This window comes from Salvelinus namaycush, chromosome 9, assembly GCF_016432855.1.
Source record: "Salvelinus namaycush isolate Seneca chromosome 9, SaNama_1.0, whole genome shotgun sequence".
Taxonomy (NCBI): domain Eukaryota; kingdom Metazoa; phylum Chordata; class Actinopteri; order Salmoniformes; family Salmonidae; genus Salvelinus; species Salvelinus namaycush.
The window spans coordinates 42632762-42658032 of NC_052315.1; the positions used below are offsets into that span (position 1 = coordinate 42632762).

A 25271-nucleotide genomic window follows, 5' to 3' on the forward strand; every position below is an offset into this window, starting at 1 on the left:
GCTTCTTAACACCAGCCTGCTTAACCCGGAAGCCAGCCGCACCAATGTGTCGGAGGAAACGCTGTTCAACCGACGACAGCCTGCAGGTGCCCGGCCCGCCAAGTCAAGCCCCCCCGGCCAAACACTCCCCTAACCAGGATGATTGTGCGCCGCCCTATGGAACTCCAGATTTCTATTTTAGTTTTTATTTAACCTTTATTTAACTAGGCGGCCGGATGTGATACAGACCAGGATCGAACCCGGGTCTGTAGTGACGCGTCTAACACTGCGATGCAATGCCTTATACTGCTGCCCCACTCGGGAGGCCCAATATTACAGTTTTTAATGTCCAGACGTTGGCCAATAGAACGGATGGTAGAGGCGGGTTACCCACTCACCAACAAATTCTCACAAGGCACCCCGATCTCCGCCCACTGTATTTCCGTTTTTTCTTCACGCCAATGATGGGGATTTGGGCTTGGTCTCAGAGAAGCAGTACATCATTAAAGAAAAAATCTTTGTACGGTTCGAGGTGAGTAATCACTTTTCGGTCCTAATAGACGGTAGCAGCAACATTATGTACAAAATAAGTTACAATCAATGTGAAAAAACACACAAAATATAGTTGGTTAGGAGCCCGTAAAATGGAAGCCATCTCCTCCGCCCCCATTATTATTAGTTTAAAAGAATGTCAACCTACCATATCATATCAGTGACAACCAATCCTTTAGAGAATGACATTGACATAATAACCAGAGATGCAATGAATGGATGGTCCAGTACATTAGATATCACTAGATATCATGTAACCTTTCAATATAAGCATACAAGAAGAGGTACGACTGAGTATGATCAGGTTGACCGTCGGTTTACGTCAATGGAACATTGTAGTATTAATAGAGCTGCTGCTGCTGCTGCAGCCTGGACACCGGATAGGCCTGTGGTCACACCCTCAAGGTAGACATGGGTAAGATTCTTGTCCAGTGATAAGCTCTGACAGAATTATAGGAGGCTGTGGACAGCAGGGCAATAGACAGTATGTCACACAGAGGGCGCACACGCACAGTGAGAGACAGCCCTGCACTGGGACCTCCAATGGCTTGACAGAATAGAGGGTGCCCCTTAGGTGTAATGGCACAGATCGTATGGGAATGAAACCCTCACATACTGTAAATCCTAACTCTTACCATCGCACTGGCCCAGTACATTAAACCCAGCTCCACACGCTCTCTCTCTCAGCTCTCCCGCTCTCTCCTCAGCCAGGCCTACCGCTCTCCCTCAGTGCCCAGTCAACACACAGATCTGCTTAGACAGGACACGGAATAGTGGATGTAATCCCTCAATGCCTGACACGCTGTTCTCTAAAGGATCACAGATGAGACAGTGTTTCCAAATGCACTTTCAGAAAGAATCGTGCTACATTTGGATTAGTCTGTCCATGACTATGATATACTCAATTTGAACTGAATACTAGGAACGCCATTGTCAACAGCTAGACAGATATACAGTAGGGGAGAAGTGTAAGTGTAAGTGTAATGATGGTGCTCAGTGTATTAAATGCGAAAAAGTACTCTAATACCCTGAGAATGCTCCTATTAGTTGCAGGTATTGGCAAACTGGTGGTGCTGGTGACATAAGACATTCCTAATACTTGCTCTAATCCATTTCATTATTTTGACTGTTTCTCTCCAATTAATATATTTCAACCATTAGTTAATTTGTTGACATTGTCCGTGTAAGGCCATTAGAAGTGAACCAGTAAGGCTTACTTAACACTATCAACTCCTGAACTTTTGAACTCCAGATAGTCTAAATATCCAGGATAGAGGTCCCAAGAAGAAAATAAAAAAAGATAGCTGTTCGAACATTTCCTCCAGTCTATGTCTTCTCAGGAGAAGTTAGCCTTTGGTCTAAACCATGAAATCAGATCAACTGATTGAAGTTAAGGTAAAAAAAAAAGAAAGAGTCATTAAACTAATTTAGAGCGGTAGATGGATAACAAAAAAACAGGGTAGAAGGTCAGATTAATCAAAGCTATACAGATGACAACATGAGAGTTCAGGATAGCAGCAGTTGTCCATGTGATGAATACTGTCATGGAACATCTAGCCACATCTTGTCTATCAGTGATGGTACATTCCACAGTAAAATGCGGAAAATAATTCTAACATTTGTTAAAATAAAATTTTAAACCCACCACTAAAATACAGTATCTTGATTAGATAAGTATTCAACCCCCTGAGTCAATACATGATAGAATCCCCCTTTGCAGTGATTACAGCTGTGAGTCTTTCCACACCTGGATTGTGCAACATTTGCACATTATATTTTTTGCAATATTACTTTAGTGACTTGTTGCAAACAGGATGCATCTTTGGAATATTTTTCTTCTGTACAGGCTTCCTTCTTTTCACACTGTCATTTTTTGTGGAGTATCTACAATGTTTTCTCCTATCACAGCCATTAAACTCTGTAACTTTTTTAAAGTCACCATTGGCCTCATGGTGTATTCCCTGAGTGGTTTCCTTCCTCTCCGGCAACTGAGTTAGGAAGGACGCCTGTATCTTTGAAGTGACTGGGTGTATTGACACACCATCCAAAGTGTAATTAATAACTTCACCATGCTCAAAGGGATATTCAATGTCTGCTTTTTTTAAATGTTATACCCATCTACCAATAGGTGCCCTTCTTTGCAAGGAAAACCTCCCTGGTCTTTGTGGTTGAATCTGTGTTTCAAATTCCCTGCTCGACTGCATGTTAATCAATTTAACATTCAGGCTGTAACAACAAAATGTAGAAAAAGTCAAGTGGTGTGAATACTTTCTGAAGGCACTGTAATCAGAAAACTGGTACTTTCTTCCATCTGATCCCAACATTTTATATCCATTCGGGTTACATAAATGTACTTCATCTGTGCAATACTGTACGGTAAGTCCTCTATTTTGTATCATTGTATGTTCTCAGAAGCAATTAACGCCTCTCAAGTCTTGTACAGTTCAATGCTGTGTTGTATGTAGAAGTGTCTGAAAACGGTATGCCTGCAAAAAAAATTGGCGGACTACTAGATATGATTAGGGTGGATTTGCAGACTGTTTAGTTTGGAGTTTAATGAGATACACTCCTTGAGTTACTAAAATATGTAAGCATTGATTAAAGGATACTGTGATAGGGCTCTGCTGAAATGTAGTGCACTGTATAGGGAATATTCGTGCCATTTGAGATGCTGAGTGGGTGCCTGAGTTGTCATGGTAATTAGATCAGTGGGTGGTGACATGACCAGTGCTTATTATTGCCAAGGCGTTGACATAGCAAAGGCTGACCTATTGATGGGTTTTCATGGGAACCTAGTGATATTGAACGTCATTTTTCTTTCTTTCTTTTTTATTTAATTGTTATTTTTTTCTATCAATTTGTAGATCAGCTTTAATATTTCAGATAGATTTTGGGTTCTATCAATTTAATTGTTTGCATAGTTTCTAATCCCCTTTATTAACTTTCCCCCCCCAACCCTATCACGCCTCCCCTGATTGGAGTAAACTAACAGACAACAATTATTCTACTGCTACTTACAGCTATTTTCACTCACATGTACAGTACATGTAGTTAAATAATCATACATATATTCCTAATTTCCTCTTTCTGCAAGTGCTGGATTTTCAGCGACAGCGGCCAATCCACCATTCATTCTGATAACTCCGACCCTCTGATATCCACAGATTAACCCATCTTTCCCAGTATAATGCCATTTTGCTATTTCCTTTTGTAATATATTCCTCCATTTACCTATGATGTCTTACGAGGGTCTTGAACCCCCCCATTTGTAGCATTTCTACGGATATTGCCCTAAAAATGTATACGTTACCTGAGAGTATAGTGATTTTTCCCATTGACTGATAGTGTTTTTCAGATCCCCTAACAATAGAGTTTGCAGGTCCATCTTAACCCTGATATTGTGACATACTGTAACTGACACCGATGGACAATACCAGAAAAGATGCTCTATTGATTCTGTTTCCTCACGGCAGAAGTAGCACAGGGCTGACTGTTCAATGCCTCATATTGAGCATTCTTTTTTGTAGCAAGTATTTTATATAACAGCTTAAATTGAAATGAATGGATTGGTGTGTCAATTGTTGTTTTATGAACACTATATATACAAAAGTATGCGGACACCCCTTCAAATGAGTGGATTCGGCTATTTGAGCCACACCCGTTGCTGACAGGTGTATAAACACGAGCACACAACCATGCAAACACAGCCATGACTTCCAACGTGGCACTGTTGTAGGATAGGCCACACAAGCTCACAGAACAGGATCGCTGAGTGCTGAAGGGTAGTGCATAAAAAAATTGTCTGGAGTGGTGTAAAGCTTGCCGCCATTGGAGCAGTGGAAACGCGTTCTCTGGGATGATGAATCCCGCTTCACCATCTGGCAGTCCAAAATAATGAATCTGGGTTTGGCGGATGCCAGGAGAACCCTACCTGCCCCAATGCATAGTGCCAAACGTAAAGTTTGGTGGAGGAGAAATAATGGTCTGGGGCTGTTCTTCATGGTTTGGGCTAGGCCCTTTAGTTCTGGTGAAGGGAAATCTTAACACTACAGCATACAATGGCATTCTAGTTCATAGACCCGATGACCCTAAGGTATTGGTACATCAAAGACCTGTTCCAAACTGATTAGCATTTTATCCAGCCCTGCTGTCAAACCTTTTGATATTAACTGAAACTGATGCATTATCGATTTATACTAATCATTTGAAACCATTTTTGACACACTAATTCTTTAATTTGAAAGTCATTTTTGCATATATTCTCCAAATGAGATGTATGGTGTAGAACAGAACTGTCTGTCATGCTACAGAAGGAATTGTGTTAGCTCCACCCCACTGAAGACATCCACCCCACTGAAGACATCCACCCCACTGAAGACATCCACCCCACTGAAGACATCCACCCCACTGAAGACACCCCCCCTGTGTGTGTGTGTGTGTGTGTGTGTGTGTGTGTGTGTGTGTGTGTGTGTGTGTGTGTGTGTGTGTGTGTGTGTGTGTGTGTGTGTGTGTGTGTGTGTGTGTGACGTTTTGGATGCTAAAATACTGTAGGTTACTTGGATATTGTTTCTATACTATTATTGTGAAATGGAAATAGAATTGAACTGTAGGGTAGCTAGGGCACAGTACTGGATCATTAGAGAAAGCAGACAACAGAGGTGTTACTAGGGACAAATGTTAATTGTTGTATCAAATGATATGATGCATAGTCAGAACTACACATTTCCCGATTACTCCATGTCATCAGAGTTATACAGCAAGTATGATTTTCATGATCAGTAAACATCAATTGATCATGTCATTTCAGATACTTGAGGGTAGCCTCACGATATCTCTCAATATTGGCCACCTTTATTTGATGATATAACATAAAAGTGAACTATACCTGACAAGTCTCCGTGGTTAGGTTCTTTTCCCATTGTGGGCTCTGCCTGTCAAGCAGCAGAAGGGAGCATTTGCTGATGAACTGTCAGCTGATAATGTTTACTTTGAAAGCTACTGGTACAAACGTTGTACAGTTGGCTAAACATAGTGCTAATGTACTTTTTTCTCCAACCAACATAGGCCTACCTAGCAAAGTTCACTAACACTATCCCCTTTCCAACATTGTTTTTAAGAGTGTTTAATCACGATTGCTGCTGACAGAAATTATAGGCTATATTGATTGACGGACTATGTCAAATTGGCTAGCTAGCTAATAACATATCAAGAAGGGAACAGCTATGATGGAGGAGGCCCAGAGGATGAGGAGGGAGGCAGAAACGATAATGGACAAAGGGGAGGCCATCAAAACAGCAGAGTAGGCCACGCAGGAGGCCGAGAAGGCAGAGGTGGCCAACACAGAGGCCAAGAAACAAAAACTTGAGCTTGAGGTCTAGGTCTAGGTAAGGGAAACTGCACAAGAAACCTATATATATATATATATATATATATATATATATATATATATATATGATGCTGCGTTTTGCATCATATGACGCAAAATGCATCATACGGTGATGATTTATGTATTTTGAATGTTAGATATCTTGACAACTTGATTGCTGATAAGCAAAACATTTTAGGACTATGTCAACAATGGACTAATGAAACAAATACCAAAATATCGTGTTGGGTGTCATTTTCCTTTCATATCCTGCAAATGCATATGTTTCAATGTCAAAAAAGCTATTTTGATTTAATCAGTGTCCTGTAACCACATAATGTATTGTTTTGTCTCTAAAGGCTCTCCTGAGAGAAGGGGAAGAGGCCAAAACTGCCCGCCTCAACATTTGGAAGGGCATGGAGAAGGCCCAGGAGCAAGCCAGGGAGGAGGAGAAGGCCAAGGCCAGAAAAACCCACATGGAGATTGAGGTCAAGGTCAAGGAAACTGCACAACAAATGACTGACTGACTGACTGACTGGCATTATTTTCATGTCATGACATTTTTGTTGTATTTATCACAAAGCACAAGAAAAACTAAAACGTAGCCTACTAAGCCTGTACATCTCATCTCATCTCTAGAGCTGAACACCTTATCGGTTCATAAGATATTCAACATAAACATAGGCTTAGTAGTCAACATACACACTGAAGCTATATACAGGGAGTACCAGTACCATATCAATGTGTAGGGGTATGAGGTATTTGAGGTAGATATGCACATATAGTCAGAGTAAAGTGACAAAGTATGAGAACCGATAATAGTATGAGTAAAAAAGGAACAGAGCAGTAGAAACGTATATGATTAGCGTGAAAGTATGTATGTGTGTGTGTGTGTATTTGGCATCAGTATGCGTGTATGTGTGTATGTGTATGTAGTGTGTGTTTGTGTACGTGTGTGTGTCTGTGAGGGGGTTTGTGTGAGAGTGTCAGTGTAGTGAGTGTGAGTTTGTGGGTAGCGTCTTGTGGGTATGCATAGGGTCAGTGCAAAATAGGGCCAATGCAGCTAGTCTGGGTAACCGTTGATTAACTGTTTAGCAGTCTTATGGCTTGTCTTGGAGCCTGTTGGTCTGAGATCCGATGCTCCGGTACCAACGATAGCAGGGAGAACAGTCTATGGCTCAAGTGGATGAAATCTTTGGCAATTTTTTCGGGCCTTCGTCTGACACCACCTGATATAGAGGTCCTGGATGGCAGGGAGCTCGGCCCCAGTGATGTACTGGGTCGTTGGAACCACACTCTGTAGCGCTTTGTGGTTGAGGGCGGTGCAGTTGCCATACTAATGGTGCAGCTGTATAACTTTTTGAGGATCTGAAGGGCCCATGCCAAACCTCTTGAGGGGGAAGGGATGCTGTCGTGCCTTCTTCACGACTGTGTGGGTATGTGTGGACCATGTTTCGTCCTATGTGATGTGGACACCAAGGAACTTAACGACCCTCTACACTACAGCCCCATATATGTGGATGGGAGAGTGCTTGCCCCCCTGTTTCCTGTAGTCCACGATCAGCTCCATGGTCTCAATGGCATTGAAGGAGAGGTCGTTGTCTCTGACCTCCCCATTTATTATTCTACTTTGCACATTCTTCCACTGCAAAACTACCATTCCAGTGTTTTACTTGCTATATTGTATTTACCTCGCCACCATGGCCTTTTTTGCCTTTACCTCCCTTATCTCACCTCATTTGCTCACATTGTATATTGTTGCCAGCAGCACAGTTGCAGCCACCAATGCTCTGGATAACATAAAAACAGCCTAACCAGCTCTGCTAGTGCTAGTAAAATGGTCAGAGTGAGATGTTGTCTCATTTATGTCTGGAAGTAGCTCGCAAGCTAGCCAAAGTTAGGTAGGTAACTTGGGTGCTTGACTGCTGCTGTTAGGTCAGAACGCTCACATCAACCCTACTCCTCGGCCAGAGCATGAAGAGTGCGCCCTGAACGCTCCGAGAGCGAAACACTCTGAATTTACGAACGGACAATCTGACAACGCACTGAGTTTACGAACGCCCAGAGCACAGTCTGGCACTCCAGATTCAATTTACGAACACACACGTAGTATAAACCAGCCTTTAGTCTTGAAATCTTTGGTTGTTTAGTACATGACCTCAAAAGTGAATCCTTAAAGAGATGGGTGGGGCTAAAGCTTAAGAGGGTGTGAACGATGCTGAATGGGTGTAGACAAAGAATAGCTCTCCAGCAGGTGTACCAAAATATTCAAGGGCCATTTTCTCAAAAGTGAGGTTACAAGTTTATCAACTTTTAAGCAGATTTACCTTCCCATTGTTCCTCAACTGTAGTGTATGATATACAATTTTCTAGCTCTGAGTCACTACTTTTATCGAATGTAAAAAACACCATTTAAAATGCTGCTACATACAACCGAATCGAGCCGTTCGGTCACAATGCTGCTCATTGGCTCAAATGGGGGTACCTCGAGGCTCAGATTTTCTAGTATTAAGTGAGCCGACTTGTCACGTTCGTCGTAAGAATGAGAGGACCAAGGCACAGCGTGAGTAGAGTTCCACATATTTATTGCAGTGAAACTTCAAAACAACAAAGAATTAAAGAACGTCCAGTACGTAGCGCGCATAGGCACTAAACAAAATAATATCCCACAACGCAGGTGGGAAAAGGGACACACTAAGTATGATCCCCAATAGAAGCAACAATATTCAGCTGCCTCCAATTGGGAACCATACTCACACACCAACATAGAACTATAATAACTAGAAAAAAAACTAGTCACGCTCGATTACACCATAGAGAACCCCGAGGGCTCTCTATGGTCAGGGCGTGACACGACTAGGTGAAACGAGAGTTTCTATTGGACAAATTCAGGTATGTTTATCCCTGTTTCGTTCCATTAGCTTCCATTTAAGAAATGTTTTTCAACAGAATCGGTGGAATGAATACACCCCTGATCACCAACATACAAAGTTCACTTTCATAGCAGCCGCATACAAACAGCATGATCACTTTGCTCATTGTATAATTTCTTCTCGAATATACAGGCTATCCTCCTCTCACCTTTTCTCTTCTCTTGTGGACTTCAGTGCACAAAGAACAGCTGTCTGTGACCAAGCTACACATAGCCTACATATTTGTCACCATATTAGCTAACGTCACAGTTAGTGGTGCAACTCATGACCCCCCCCCCCCCCCCCCCCCCCCCCCCCAACACACACACACACACATTCTGAGATTGCATTTTTGTCCCCCCCAGTTTTATCATTACACTGTGATACCAAAAATGACAATGGTGTGCTTTAGAACCATGCAGACACCTTAGAGCGGTTGGGTAGGCTGTTTGGCAGTTTCATACGGCTGGATTTAGGACTGCGCGGACACCACAGATGCTGTGTGTAGGCAAAGCTTCTAAAAGGCTGGCTGGGCCAGCATGGGAGATTTTTATTCAGAGGCAGCTGCTGTCATTGTGTACGTGTTGCGCTCTTTCTCCGAGTTGTAAAAAAAAAGAAGAAACGGGCTACTCTTTAGTTGACTGATGTAGCTGGCAATGTAACTGCTGTTTAACTTAACAGAAAAAAAATAAACTAGTGTTTATTCCCAGTGCTGAGCTAGTAGTGTAACTGACATGTATTGGTAGGTAATGTTTCATCCCCTCTTGACTGGGGTGAATGAATTAGCTAGCTAGTAGCTACCACAGCCAGTTGATCTCTAGCCTGTAGCTATCTGTCAGATAGTAATAATAGGAGCCACCTCATATCACTATCTAACAGCTGTTGATTTTATGGAAATGTTTTGTAGCCTTTTTGTCCCGTTTCCACAGAAGAAAAATTAACATAGCTAGCTTTCGTCAGTTGATGTATGTATTATTTTTGCCTCATTCACACTAGACCTGAATCAAATGATGAAACCAGCAGCCAAATGATTTAAGACTGATAATTCTGATGTTTATTTAGTGCAATCACTAGTGAAAGTGAAAAAAAAATACAACAAAATGTCTCTTTCTCTTCTTCATTTTTGAAGAAATTAATTTGTTCAAAACTGTTAAACTACTGTCTTTCTTTCTCTTTGAGTCAATGACTCACAGCATGTTATACACTGCAGTGCTAGCTAGCTGTAGCTTATGGTTTCAGTACTAGATTCATTCTCTAATCCTTTGATTGGGTGGACAACATGTCAGTTCATGCTGCAAGAGCTCTGATAGGTTGGAGGACGTCTTCCAGAAGTTGACATAATTACTGTGTAAGTCTATGGAAGGGGGTGAGAACCATGAACCTCCTTTTGTATTGAAGTCAATGTACCCAGAGGAGGATGGAAACTATCTGTCCTCCAGCTGCACCATGGTGCTACCCTACAGAGAGTGCTATAGAGGCTACTCTAGACCTTCATTGCATAAAAGTGTGTTTTAATCAATTATTTGGTGACGTGAAAATATTTAGCATAGTTTTATCTAAAAATGATAACTTTTTAATGTTTACTATTTTTATGTTTATGAAATTCACTGAGGAGGATGGTCCTCCCCTTCCTCCTCCGAGGAGCCTCCACTGTTGGGTACGCTTTTCATTCTATGACAAGGAGTACAGTGTATCATGGGAAACTAGGTGACTGGCTACAACACAGATTCAACATCTCTATTCACTTTACAACACATTCTGACATTCAGGTGAAATCAGATTTCTGCTATAATGATAAGTGAAGACTAGGCTCAAAAGCAAAATTTCCTCTTACACAAACCAAACGAAAAGTCAAAATATACTGCAAGATTAAGCACTGGGAATATTGTTATAGCCAGGCATCTCTTCTCGAGATGTCACGTTCCTGACCTGTTTTCTGTTATTTTTGTATGTGTTTAGTTGGTCAGGGCGTGAGTTGGGGTGGGCATTCTATGTTTTGTGTTTCTATGTTTAGGTCATTTGTAATTAGCCTTATATGGTTCTCAATCAGGGACAGGTGTTTGACGTTTCCTCTGATTGAGAACCATATAAAGGTAGGCTGTTCACACTGTTTGTTGGTGGGTGATTGTCTTCTGTGTCTGTGTATGTTGCACCACACGGGACTGTTTCGGTTTGTTCGTTCGTTTGATGTAGTCTGTTCCTGTTCGTGAGTTCTTCGTGTATTTATGTAAGTTCCATGTTCAGGTCTGTCTACGTCGTTTTGTTATTTTGTAGTTTGTTGAAGTGTTTTCGGTTTTTCGTCTTTACTTTAATAAACTTCGGTATGTCAAACTATCACGCTGCGCTTTGGTCCAATCCCTACTCCTCCTCTTCTTCCGAAGAGGAGGAGGACACCCGTTACAGAATCACCCACCAACCATGGATCAAGCAGCGTGAGAGGAACCAACAGCAGCGGCCAAAGAACCAGGACTCGTGGACTTGGGAGGAAATATTGGACGGAAAGGGACCCTGGGCTCAACCAGGAGAATATCGCCGCCCCAAAGCTGAGCTGGAGGCAGCGAAAGCAGAGAGGCGGCGTTTCGAGGAGCTAGCTCGGAAGCAAGAGAAGGATCTGGGCTACACTACGTGGGAGGAGATCGACAGGTGGGCGATCAACCCAGGGCGAGTGCCGGAGCCCGCCTGGGATTCTCTGGCGCAGTGCGAGGAGGGATACCGGCGAATGGAGGCAGCACGACGACGCGGTAGGAAGCCTGTGAGTAAACCCCAAAAATTTCTTGGGGGGAGGCTAAAAGGGAGAGTGGCGAAGTCAGGTAGGAGACCTGCGCCCACTCTCTGTACTTACCGTGGAGAGCGAGAGTACGGGCAGACACCGTGTTACGCAGTAGAGCGCATGGTGTCTCCTGTACGTGTGCATAGCCCGGTGCGGGTTATTCCACCTCCCCGCACTGGCAGGGCTAGATTGAGTATTGAGCCGGATGTCATGAAGCCGGTCCTACATATCTGGCCACCAGTACGTCTCCTCGGGCCGGCTTACATGGCACCAGCCTTACGCATGGTGTCCCCGGTTCGCCTACATAGCCCGGTGCGGGTTATTCCACCTCCCCGCACTGGTCGGGCGACGGGGAGCATACAACCAGGTAAGGTTGGGCAGGCTCAGTGCTCAAGGGAGCCAGTACGCCTGCACGGTCCGGTATTTCCGGCGCCACCTCCCCGCTCCAGCCCAGTACCACCAGTGACTACACCACGCACCAGGCTTCCAGTGCGTCTCCAGAGCCTTGTTCCTCCTCCACGCACTAGCCCTATGGTGCGTGTCTCCAGCCCAGTACCACCAGTGCCTACACCACGCACCAAGCCTCCTGTGTGTCTCCAGAGCCCTGTACGCACTGTTCCTTCTCCCCGTACTCGCCCTGATGTGCGTGCCCTCAGCCCGGTACCACCAGTGCCGGTACCACGCACCAGGCCTATAGTACGCCTTGAGAGTCCAGTGTGCCCTGTTGTTGTTCCCCGCACTAGCCTGAAGGTGCGTGTCTTTAGCCCGGTACCTCCAGTTCCGGCACCACGCACCAGGCCTACAGTGCGTCTCAGCCGGCCAGAGTCTGCCGTCTGCCCAGCGGCGCCTAAACTGCCCGTCTGCCCAGCGGCGCCTGAACTGCCCGTCTGCCCAACGGCGCCTGAACTGCCCGTCTGCCCAACGCCGTCTGAACTGTCCGTCTGCCAAGCGCCGCATGAACTGCCCGTCTGTATTGAGCCTTCAAAGCCGCCCGTCTGCCATGAGCCTACAGAGCCGTCCGCCAGACAGGAGCCGCTAGAGCCTTCCGCCAGACAGGAGCCGCTAGAGCCTTCCGCCAGACAGAAGCAGCCAAAGCCTTCCGCCAGACAGGATCAGCCAGAGCCTTCTGCCAGACAGGATCAGCCAGAGCCTTCCGTCAGACAGGATCAGCCAGAGCCTTCCGCCAGACATGACCAGCCAGAGCCGTCAGCGAGCCATGACCAGCCAGAGCCGTCAGCGAGCCATGACCAGCCAGAGCCGTCATCCAGCCATGACCAGCCAGAGCCGTCATCCAGCCATGACCAGCCAGAGCCGTCATCCAGCCATGACCAGCCAGAGCCGTCATCCAGCCATGACCAGCCAGAGCCGTCATCCAGCCATGACCAGCCAGAGCCGTCATCCAGCCAGGATCCGCCAGAGCCAGCCAGCCAGGATCCGCCAGAGCCAGCCAGCCAGGATCCGCCAGAGCCGTCATCCAGCCAGGATCCGCCAGCCAGTCCGGAGCTGCCGTCCCTCAGTCCGGAGCTGCCGTCCCTCAGTCCGGAGCTGCCGTCCCTCAGTCCGGAGCTGCCGTCCCTCAGTCCGGAGCTGCCCCTTATCCCGGTGCTGCTCCTTATCCCGGTGATGCCCCTTAATTTAGGTGGGGTTATTTGGAGGGTGGTCATTGAGAGGGGGATAAAAAAGCGGGGATTTATTATGGTGGGATGGGGACCACGCCCAGAGCCTGAGCCGCCACCGTGGACAGATGCCCACCCAGACCCTCCCCTAGACTTTTGGTGGTGCGTCCGGAGTTCGCACCTTGAGGGGGGGGTTCTGTCACGTTCCTGACCTGTTTTCTGTTATTTTTGTATGTGTTTAGTTGGTCAGGGCGTGAGTTGGGGTTGGCATTCTATGTTTTGTGTTTCTATGTTTAGGTCATTTGTAATTAGCCTTATATGGTTCTCAATCAGGGACAGGTGTTTGACGTTTCCTCTGATTGAGAACCATATAAAGGTAGGCTGTTCACACTGTTTGTTGGTGGGTGATTGTCTTCTGTGTCTGTGTATGTTGCACCACATGGGACTGTTTCGGTTTGTTCGTTCGTTTGATGTAGTCTGTTCCTGTTCGTGAGTTCTTCGTGTATTTATGTAAGTTCCATGTTCAGGTCTGTCTACGTCGTTTTGTTATTTTGTAGTTTGTTGAAGTGTTTTCGGTTTTTCGTCTTTACTTTAATAAACTTCGGTATGTCAAACTATCACGCTGCGCTTTGGTCCAATCCCTACTCCTCCTCTTCTTCCGAAGAGGAGGAGGACACCCGTTACACGAGATGAGATTTGTTCACCTTTGAAGTCCTTTTCCAGGCATTATGAGCTCTGTCTACACATAAGCACTGCATTATGAATCTAGTTGTACTCCACAGGCAGCAGATTTATCCCCAGTACTGTGCATGTGTGTGTGTCTGTGCCTGTGTTTGTGTGCATGTGTGTGTAATAACGTTGTCAGAGGTGTGCTTTGAGCGGCTGAGTGGGGTGAGAGGGGCGGAGAGAATACTGCAGTGAAGAGGTCACCTATCTGGCGGTCTGATAAAGGGGTGAGGGGTTCAGGCTTTGAATGTCTTCTTTCCCGTCGGTCTAGAAGAATGCGCTCTGAACGCTCCGAGAGCGAAACACTCTGAATTTACGAACGGACAATCTGACAACGCACTGAGTTTACGAACGCCCAGAGCACAGTCTGGCACTCCAGATTAAATTTACGAACACACACGTAGTGTGCAGCTGTATAACTTTTTGAGGATCTGAAGGGCCCATGCCAAATCTTTTCAACCTCTTGAGGGGGAAGGGATGCTGTCGTGCCTTCTTCACGACTGTGTGGGTATGTGTGGACCATGTTTCGTCCTATGTGATGTGGACACCAAGGAACTTAACAACCCTCTACACTACAGCCCCATATATGTGGATGGGAGAGTGCTTGCCCCCCTGTTTCCTGTAGTCCACGATCAGCTCCATGGTCTCAATGGCATTGAGGGAGAGGTTGTTGTCTCTTACCTCCTCCATGTAGGCCGTCTCATCGCCGTTGGTGATTAGGTCTATTACCGTTATGTCATAAGCAAACTTAATGATGGTGGAGTCATGCATAGGTTTCAATTTAAAAAAACATTTTGTTTTAATCAGTGTCACTTAACCACATCATTAATTGTGACTCGTTTCAGGAAAATAGGCATATGTCACGCATCACTACTTCACAGTTCACATTTGAACGTAAACTTTTTTTTTTTTTATCAAAATGCAGAAATGCCTTCTGGAACATGTGAATGTTCATGTGCCTTAATAACAAACTTGTATGCCATATGTAAATACAAATAAAATTGTTAAATTACGAGCCTAGTTGCTTTAGCCATGGAAAAAGCCGCAACCTTACCGCTAGCCATGATTGGCTGAGATAATGAGTGGGCTGGACATGCCGAGAGATGATTTCGGATTGGTCTTCCATGTAGCATAATTCTGTCTATAACATGAGCTGGACAGTATGTGTAGGTAATCCTTTCTAAAGCAGCTTTTTTTGAAAGACATCACATAGTAGAACTGCACAAGTGTTGCTCTCTACTTTCTGGAGGACCGAGTTTTGAAATCAGTCGAATTAGAGTATGATAGCTGAGGAGGTGGAGAGAATTCTGGCTTTTGATTGCAAATATGCAGACGGAGTCAAAAAGAGAACACACAGAAGGCTGTTGTATAAAACATCTGTCTCCGGATTACATCTTCAAACTAAGGGCAACCATGGCATCTGTGACAGAGAGGGAGAAACGTCTATCCATGGGTAAGATAGTCTAATTAGCTACATTTCATATATTACACATTTCTAAATTTGTCAGAAAGTCGTTTCCATGTCAAGTTAATGTGTACTATTAGCTAGCTAACGTTAGCTGGCTGGCTCGCTAGCTAACGTTACATGCATGATATGTGTAGTAATATTATTCGTATCTCAGAGTCATTTGCATTGCTAGGTATAGCCTAATATTTGCTAGCTAACATTGAACCTGATTGGTTAGCTACCTGCAGATTCATGCAGGGTAGTAACTGTCTTGGAGAGTTGGGATTATTATGAGTTGGGATTATGGTTCATTGTTTAGCTAGCTAGCTACATGTCTAAACAAAAGACTCTACTATGCAAGTAACCATTTCAATAGAATGTTCATGATGTCACTGAGACAACTGTCGATAGACGTAGCTGGTAAATTCACTCTGGCTATCTACTTCAATTTCAGAGCACTCTCATCTGAGTGTGCCAGAGCGCAGATATAACTGACGAATTTACGAACACACAACAGCCGTTGAATATGCCCGGTGACAGTAAACCTTGGCAAAAAAGAGTAATTAAATTGTTGCCAGCAGCACAGTTGCAGCCACCAATGCTCTGGATAACATAGGGCAAGTAAAATGGTCAGAGTGAGATGTTGTCTCATTTGTGTCTGGAAGTAGCTCGCAAGCTAGCCAAAGTTAGGCAGTTAACTTGGGTGCTTGACTACTGCTGTTAGGTCAGATCGCTCACATCAACCCTACTCCTCGGCCAGAGCATGAAGAGTGCGCCCTGAACGCTCCGAGAGCGAAACACTCTGAATTTACGAACGGACAATCTGACAACGCACTGAATTTACGAACGCCCAGAGCACAGTCTGGCACTCCAGATTCAATTTACGAACACACACGTAGTATAAACCAGCCTTTAGTCTTGAAATCTTTGGTTGTTTAGTACATGACCTCAAAAGTGAATCCTTAAAGAGATGGGTGGGGCTAAAGCTTAAGAGGGTGTGAACGATGCTGAATGGGTGTAGACAAAGAATAGCTCTCCAGCAGGTGTACCAAAATATTCAAGGGCCATTTTCTCAAAAGTGAGGTTACGAGTTTATCAACTTTTAAGCAGATTTACCTTCCCATTGTTCCTCAACTGTAGTGTATGATATACAATTTTCTAGCTCTGAGTCACTACTTTTATCGAATGTAAAAAACACCATTTAAAATGCTGCTACATACAACCGAATCGAGCCGTTCGGTCACAATGCTGCTCATTGGCTCAAATGGGGGTACCTCGAGGCTCAGATTTTCTAGTATTAAGTGAGCCGACTTGTCACGTTCGTCGTAAGAATGAGAGGACCAAGGCACAGCGTGAGTAGAGTTCCACATATTTATTGCAGTGAAACTTCAAAACAACAAAGAATTAAAGAACGTCCAGTACGTAGCGCGCATAGGCACTAAACAAAATAATATCCCACAACGCAGGTGGGAAAAGGGACACACTAAGTATGATCCCCAATAGAAGCAACGATATTCAGCTGCCTCCAATTGGGAACCATACTCACACACCAACATAGAACTATAATAACTAGAAAAAAAACTAGTCACGCTCGATTACACCATAGAGAACCCCGAGAGCTCTCTATGGTCAGGGCGTGACACGACTAGGTGAAACGAGAGTTTCTATTGGACAAATTCAGGTATGTTTATCCCTGTTTCGTTCCATTAGCTTCCATTTAAGAAATGTTTTTCAACAGAATCGGTGGAATGAATACACCCCTGATCACCAACATACAAAGTTCACTTTCATAGCAGCCGCATACAAACAGCATGATCACTTTGCTCATTGTATAATTTCTTCTCGAATATACAGGCTATCCTCCTCTCACCTTTTCTCTTCTCTTGTGGACTTCAGTGCACAAAGAACAGCTGTCTGTGACCAAGCTACACATAGCCTACATATTTGTCACCATATTAGCTAACGTCACAGTTAGTGGTGCAACTCATGACCCCCCCCCCCCCCCCCCCACACACACACACACATATTCTGAGATTGCATTTTTGTCCCCCCCAGTTTTATTATTACACTGTGATACCAAAAATGACAATGGTGTGCTTTAGAACCATGCAGACACCTTAGAGCGGTTGGGTAGGCTGTTTGGCAGTTTCATACGGCTGGATTTAGGACTGCGCGGACACCACAGATGCTGTGTGTAGGCAAAGCTTCTAAAAGGCTGGCTGGGCCAGCATGGGAGATTTTTATTCAGAGGCAGCTGCTGTCATTGTGTACGTGTTGCGCTCTTTCTCCGAGTTGTAAAAGCAAGCAGAGAAGAAACGGGCTACTCTTTAGTTGACTGATGTAGCTGGCAATGTAACTGCTGTTTAACTTAACAGAAAAAAAATAAACTAGTGTTTATTCCCAGTGCTGAGCTAGTAGTGTAACTGACATGTATTGGTAGGTAATGTTTCATCCCCTCTTGACTGGGGTGAATGAATTAGCTAGCTAGTAGCTACCACAGCCAGTTGATCTCTAGCCTGTAGCTATCTGTCAGATAGTAATAATAGGAGCCACCTCATATCACTATCTAACAGCTGTTGATTTTATGGAAATGTTTTGTAGCCTTTTTGTCCCGTTTCCACAGAAGTAAATTAACATAGCTAGCTTTCGTCAGTTGATGTATGTATTATTTTTGCCTCATTCACACTAGACCTGAATCAAATGATGAAACCAGCAGCCAAATGATTTAAGACTGATAATTCTGATGTTTATTTAGTGCAATCACTAGTGAAAGTGAAAAAAAAATACAACAAAATGTCTCTTTCTCTTCTTCATTTTTGAAGAAATTAATTTGTTCAAAACTGTTAAACTACTGTCTTTCTTTCTCTTTGAGTCAATGACTCACAGCATGTTATACACTGCAGTGCTAGCTAGCTGTAGCTTATGGTTTCAGTACTAGATTCATTCTCTAATCCTTTGATTGGGTGGACAACATGTCAGTTCATGCTGCAAGAGCTCTGATAGGTTGGAGGACGTCTTCCAGAAGTTGACATAATTACTGTGTAAGTCTATGGAAGGGGGTGAGAACCATGAACCTCCTTTTGTATTGAAGTCAATGTACCCAGAGGAGGATGGAAACTATCTGTCCTCCAGCTGCACCATGGTGCTACCCTACAGAGAGTGCTATAGAGGCTACTCTAGACCTTCATTGCATAAAAGTGTGTTTTAATCAATTATTTGGTGACGTGAAAATATTTAGCATAGTTTTATCTAAAAATGATAACTTTTTAATGTTTACTATTTTTATTTTTATGAAATTCACTGAGGAGGATGGTCCTCCCCTTCCTCCTCCGAGGAGCCTCCACTGTTGGGTACGCTTTTCATTCTATGACAAGGAGTACAGTGTATCATGGGAAACTAGGTGACTTTGGCTACAACACACAGATTCAACATCTCTATTCACTTTACAACACATTCTGACATTCAGGTGAAATCAGATTTCTGCTATAATGATAAGTGAAGACTAGGCTCAAAAGCAAAATTCCTCTTACACAAACCAAACGAAAAGTCAAAATATACTGCAAGATTAAGCACTGGGAATATTGTTATAGCCAGGCATCTCTTCTCGAGATGAGATTTGTTCACCTTTGAAGTCCTTTTCCAGGCATTATGAGCTCTGTCTACACATAAGCACTGCATTATGAATCTAGTTGTACTCCACAGGCAGCAGATTTATCCCCAGTACTGTGCATGTGTGTGTGTCTGTGCCTGTGTTTGTGTGCATGTGTGTGTATTAACGTTGTCAGAGGTGTGCTTTGAGCGGCTGAGTGGGGTGAGAGGGGCGGAGAGAATACTGCAGTGAAGAGGTCACCTATCTGGCGGTCTGATAAAGGGGTGAGGGGTTCAGGCTTTGAATGTCTTCTTTCCCGTCGGTCTAGAAGAATGCGCTCTGAACGCTCCGAGAGCGAAACACTCTGAATTTACGAACGGACAATCTGACAACGCACTGAGTTTACGAACGCCCAGAGCACAGTCTGGCACTCCAGATTAAATTTACAAACACACACACGTAGTGTGTTCTTTCCCGTCGGTCTAAAAGAGGGTCTGTTTGTCTCAATCAAGACAACCAAGTGGAGGGCAGTGTTAGAGCCTTGGTATTGTCTCACTTACACACGCACACACGCACACACACACACACACACATACACACTGAGTGGGATTAGTGATCTGAGTAGAGAGAGAGAACAGGGCGCTGAGGTAATGCTCAACTCCTTGTGGACAGATGATACAGCATGCCCTTTGGGCTTCAGCCGGAGCCGTCCACAGATCAATACCGTACATGTCATCAATGGGCCCAAACGTGCTGTGGGGGGAGGCAGGCAGGATCAGACCTCATCTGAGCCCCGTGGCATTTACAGGAACAGGACCTGGATGTTTGTCCGACACAGCAGGGGGGACATTCCCGGGATGCTTCCCAGGGAACAGGAGTGCACCGCTTATAAGGGAGCCAAGGAAGGAATTGCCCCCCAAAACTTCTCGGCTCCCTTATAAGTGGTAGCCTAGCAGAGCTTTGGGCCAGTAACCGAAAGGTCGCTGATTCAAATCTCAGAGCTGACTAGGTGAAAAATCTGTTGATGTACCCTTGAGAAAGGCACTAAACCATAATTGCTACTGTAAGTCGCTCTAGGATAAGAGCGTCTGCTAAATGACTAAAATGTACAATTGAATGTCTCCTGGTTAAACTTATCAGGGTGGGACAGCGCTTTTAGAGAAGGAGACAGGTTGAGGAAACAACAAGTCACTCAGAGCCGGTGTGGTGAGTGTGTGGTGACCGGTTCACCTCAGACAAAACCTTGTATGTGTGTGGTCATCTGTGGACCTTCTACGAAACAATGCTGAGTAGAGAGCAGCTTAGTACTCCTCTGTAATATATTATTTACCCGTTGTAGAACATCCATTGATTCTAAGAATCTGCCAGAGGGGTTAGCAAAACAGTACAGTTTTGCATTCCTTGCTTCTCAATACTGCAATAGAGCTAATACATCTTTACAGCTAAAATTCTATTTATGTCACAGTAGTGTTAGCTCATTCAACCAGCCGCACAAATTTCACTCGGGACGGGATACGGGGGGACGGGGGGACATAAATATTTAAACATTTTGAAAATGCATTTTTGTCCCCCCCAGTTTTATCATTGGAACATGATACAAAACGAGGCACGGTGTAATGTGTGTAGCTGGTGTAGAGAGTCAGGCGCAGGACAGCAGATATGAGTAATCAACGTACTTTTACTCAAAATGTAAAATATACAAAGTAACAAATACACGCACACCATGACAGACCGAAAATACAATAAACAATCACTCACAAAAAACCATGGGGGAACAGAGGGTTAAATAATGAACAAGTAATTGTGGGATTGAAATCAGGTGTGTAAAACAAAGACAAAACAAATGGAAAAAGTGGATCGGCGGTGGCTAGAAGGCCGGTGACGTCGACCGCCAAACGCCGCCCGAACAAGGAGATGAACTGACATTGGCGGAAGTTGTGACAGTACCCCCCCCTTGACGCGCGGTTCCAGCAGCGTCCCGACACCGACCTCGGGGATGACCCGGAGGACGAGGCGCAGGGCGATCCGGATGGAGACGGTGGAAATCCCGCAGCAACGAAGGGTCCAGGACGTCCTCCACCGGCACCCAGCATTTCTCCTACGGACCGTACCCCTCCCGCTCCACGAGGTACTGAAGGCCCCTCGCCCGACGCCTCGAGTCCAGGATAGCTCGAACAGCATATGCCGGGGCCCCCTCGATGTCCAGAGGGGGCGGAGGAACCTCCAGCACCTCAGCTTCCTGGAGTGGACCAGCCACCACCGGCCTGAGGAGAGACACATGGAACGAGGGATTAATACGATAATCTGGGGGAAGCTGTAACCTGTAGCATACCTCGTTCAGTCTCCTCAGGACTTTAAATGGCCCCACAAACCGTGGACCCAGCTTCCGGCAGTGCAGGCGGAGGGGCAGGTTTCGGGTCGAGAGCCAGACCCGGTCCCCCGGTGCTAACACCGGGGCCTCGCTGCGGTGGCGGTCAGCGCCCTCTTGTTGCCGCCTCATGGCCCGTTGTAGGTGCACATGGGTGGCGTCCCAGGTCTCCTCCGAGGGCTTGAACCATTCGTCCACCGCAGGAGCTTCGATCTGGCTCTGATGCCACGGTGCCAGAACCGGCTGATACCCCAGTACGCACTGGAAAGGAGAGAGGTTAGTGGAGGAGTGGCGGAGTGAGTTTTGGGCCATCTCTGCCCAGGGGATGAACGCCGCCCACTCCCCTGGCCGGTCCTGGAAATATGACGGCAGAAACCTACCCACTTCCTGGTTTACTCTCTCCACCTGCCCGTTACTCTCGGGGTGAAAACCTGAGGTGAGGCTGACCGAGACCCCCGGACGTTCCATGAACGCTCTCCAGACCCTGGACATGAACTGGGGACCTCGATCAGAGGCTATGTCCTCAGGCACCCCGTAGTGCGGAAGACATGAGTGAACAGGGCCTCCGCAGTCTTTAGGGCCGTAGGGAGACCGGGCAAAGGGAGGAGACTTAGAAAACCAATCCACAACGACCAGGATCGTGGTGTTGCCCTGTGAGGGAGGAAGATCCGTCAGGAAGTCCACCGACAGGTGCGACCACGGCCGTTGTGGAACGGGTAGGGGTTGTAATTTCCCTCTGGGCAGGTGCCTGGGAGCCTTGCACTCGGCGCACACCGAGCAGGAGGAAACATAAACCCTCACATCCTTGGCCAAGGTGGGCCACCAGTACTTCCCACTAAGGCAACGCACCGTTCTCTGTGTCATACAACCAGGATAGTGCTCCTGCCTTATCGTTCTGGGAACCTGGTCTGTAGGATAGGGTGAAAACAAAACGGGTAAAGAACATAGCCCACCTTGCCTGGCGAGGGTTCAGTCTCCACGCCACCCGGATGTACTCCAGATTGCGGTGGTCAGTCCAGATGAGAAAAGGGTGTTCAGCCCCCTCAAGCCAATGTCTCCACGCCTTCAGAGCCTTGACAACAGCCAACAGCTCCCGAGTGCTGAGAGAGCACGGCTCTTATCCCAGCTTCGGACGCGTCCACCTCCACTATGAACGCCAAAGAGGGATCCGGATGAGCCAGCACGGAAGCCGAGGTAAACAGAGCCTTCAGGTGACCAAAAGCCCTGTCCGCCTCAGCCGACCACTGCAGCCGCACCGGTCCTCCCTTCAGCAGTGAGGTAATGGGAGCTGCTACCTGACCAAACCCCCGCATAAACCTCCGGTAGTAGTTGGCAAACCACAGAAACCGCTGCACTTCCTTTACCGTGGTGGGAGTCGGCCAATTACGCACGGCTGAAATGCGGTCACTCTCCATCTCCACCCCTGACGTGGAAATGCGGTACCCTAAGAAGGAGACGGACTGTTGGAAGAACAGACATTTCTCAGCCTTGACGTACAAGTCATACTCCAACAGTCGACCAAGCACCCTGCGCACCAGGGACACATGCTCGGCGTGTGTAGCGGAGTATATCAGAATGTCACCAATATACACCCTGCCCGTGCAGGTCCCGGAAAATCTCGTCAACAAAGGCCTGGAAGACTGATGGACCATTCATCAACCCGTACGGCATGACGAGTTACTCATAATGCCCTGAGGTGGTACTAAATGCCGTCTTCCACTCGTCCCCCTCCCGGATACGCACCAGGATGTAAGCGCTCCTGAGATCCAATTTGGTGAAGAAGCGCGCCCCGTTCATTGACTCGATCGCACTGGCGATGAGAGGCAGCGGGTAGCTGTACCTCACACTTATAGTCAATACACGGCGCAGACCCCATCCTTCTTTTTCACAAAAAAAGGATTTGGATTCGGAGACATATTCGGAGACATATGTTTCCATAGCCACCGTCTCCTCCTGTGACAGAGTAGTCGTGACACACGGTGTGCTTTAGAACCATGCGGACGCCTCCGAGTGGTTGGGTAAACTGTTTGGAGTGTTTATCCGACTGGATAAAAACATATGCCCCCCCTTTTAAAACCAAAATTGTGCCCCTGAATTTAACTGATATTAAACTACTTCTGAACACAAAGCTACCCGAAGTGCATACATAAGCTCACATACTCCAGAAAACATACTGTACAGTCATTCCGATGGTTATGAGAACATGTAGCTACTCTTCCCACACAATGAAAGTCAACCAGTCAGCCAGTCCAAACAATGTTCAGCCTCTGTTATGGGAATACAATTCTCCCAGTAGAGCAGAGTCTCAAAGAAGACATCAGCCTCTTCTCAAACGCCAGACATGTTAATTAAGCTGCCTACAACAGGAGATTTGAACATTTCATTTTTTATAACATCATTATACAACTCCATTATTAGTGTTGCAAATGCAGAGGATGGCAAATACTTGTATCAGAATCATTATTTATAGTCATCCATTAGTTTGCTCATGGGTGGTTCCTCCGAGACGCATGCATACCCATGCATACATAATGACCCATACTCTCCTGGACAATGAAACCAAGTGCAGGAACCAATTTAATGTCAAATGGATGCCTTCAGAGGGCCAACTGTATTGTTCGTCCTTTCACACCGACATAGCTTGCCTTATGGCTTAGCGCTGCCTCTCCACAGAATAGAACCCGTGTCCGTGTCTTGATCCGCTATGTAAATAAACAACACCGGAAGATTCCATGTTGCCATCCCTCCATCTCATCTTGCATCATTAATCATCTCACGCAACATAAATAAAAAACGGTCGATAAATAAGTCAAGCGAGCCAGACTACTCTGTCTCGAGCAGTAGTACCACCACAGAGAGCAGCCGGTAATTCGTTGCTTCCCGTTGCCAAAGCAAAGTCAATCAATAGCCAATTAAACAGAGGCGTGGCATATCTCTGGTGACCAGCGGTGCGTGTTGCTGCTGCTTCGGCCTGGGAAATAAATATGTAAATGGTTCTTTTGGAGGAGTAGGGTCAGGTGTTCTAAGACCCCGGGGGGGTTGAGGTGGGTGACGCGGCCTTGTTTGGACATCCTCTGGGCAGGCTCGCTCCGTCCTCCACCGGTCTCAGTTACTCCTGACCTCCCAGTACTGCACTTCACACTGGCCCACATGCCTGTGGTCAAAGAGGCCTGGGAGGCTGGGGGGGCTGCTGATATTTCAATGACCTCATCTGTCAATATCCCTGAATGATCCACCAGCTGAAGGCTCCCTGATTGAGAGCGAGAGGGGAGGGCCTTTCTTCACACACTCACACACACATATGAGCTCACATTATGTGTATCTGCACATACAGACAAGTAATTACCAAAATAATGGAAACACTTGAGTAAATGAGGGATACAAAATATATTGAATGTAGGTGCTTCTAGACAAGGAAAAAGGTCTGATGGGTCGGCACTCAAAAAGATGTTGCATAAAGCGTACTTTGTCACTGGGAGAACGCCATGGTCCCCTTTTGATAAGCAGGTGCTTCAACACAGATGTGGTTCCTGAGTTAATTAAGCAATTCATATCCCAGAATGCTTAGGGTGATGTATAAAAACGCTGGGCAGGCCATTATTTGGCTACCATGGTTATGCCCCCATAGGATGACAATGCCCCCATCCACAGGGCACGAGTGGTCATTGAATGGTTTGATGAGCATGAAAACGATGTAAGCTATGGCGGGTGTCAGTCATCAGATCTCAACCCAATTGAACACTTATGGGAGATTCTGCAGAGGTGCCTGAGGGCGTTTTCCCCCACCGTCAATAAATGATGGAATTTTTCAAGGAAAAATGGTGTCGCATCCCTCTAATAGAGTTCCAGATACTTGGAGAATCTATGTCAAGGCGCATTGAAGCTGCTCTGGCAGCTCGTGGTGACCCAAAACACTTTATGTTGGTGTTTCCTTTATTTTGGCAGTT

General features: G+C 45.8%; 1 protein-coding gene across 1 annotated transcript in view; it reads right to left on the minus strand.

Annotated features, from left to right (window-relative positions):
• The window catches only part of tspan9a (tetraspanin 9a), a 285667-nt gene that overhangs the window by 184399 nt on the left and 75997 nt on the right, over window positions 1-25271 (minus strand). The window lies entirely within an intron of this gene.